The sequence below is a fragment of the Etheostoma spectabile genome, unplaced genomic scaffold (assembly GCF_008692095.1).
Source record: "Etheostoma spectabile isolate EspeVRDwgs_2016 unplaced genomic scaffold, UIUC_Espe_1.0 scaffold337, whole genome shotgun sequence".
NCBI classification, from domain to species: domain Eukaryota; kingdom Metazoa; phylum Chordata; class Actinopteri; order Perciformes; family Percidae; genus Etheostoma; species Etheostoma spectabile.
In genome coordinates, this window is record NW_022605587.1 from 107,902 (window position 1) to 108,523 (window position 622).

Below are 622 nucleotides of genomic sequence, written 5' to 3' on the forward strand. Positions count from 1 at the left end.
AAATGTGCCTTCATGAACAATACTGTTTTAAATCACAGGTACTGGAAGCCACCCGTCTCCACCAATATATCTCTTGTCATTCATTTTCAGTCTCTATGCCCAGATGTGTTGCAAGATTTTAAGTGAACATTGTATTGCCCAGTGATGGTGGTATAGTGGTGAGCATAGCGCCTTCCAAGCAGTTGACCTGGGTTTGAATCGCAGCCTTTGCAGTAGTTTTCTTTGAGTGATGTTTCTTGCTTTATTTGTCAAGAAGTAACCAGAAAGGTTACTTGGCCAACCTGGTTTAATACAATAATAGATCTCTGTTATGGTACAAATAAGGTGGCATATCAATCAATCAAGCTGCCTCCACGAGGATCCACAGACACAGGCAATTACGATTACAAATACAAATACGATGAGCACTTTGCCCGTGTCTGGTATTACTAATCCGGTTGACTATTGACTTGCTTTCTGCTTCTTACAGTCCAGACGCCTTGCTGCTTGCTCCTGCCTCTGCTTGCATATTTTTGCTGATAATCTCGCTTTTCTTCTGATAGAAACTATAAGCAGCGGCTCTTGGACACTTTTAAATCACTGGACTATACATTTTTTGTAGACATAGTAGGCTATTGCCATA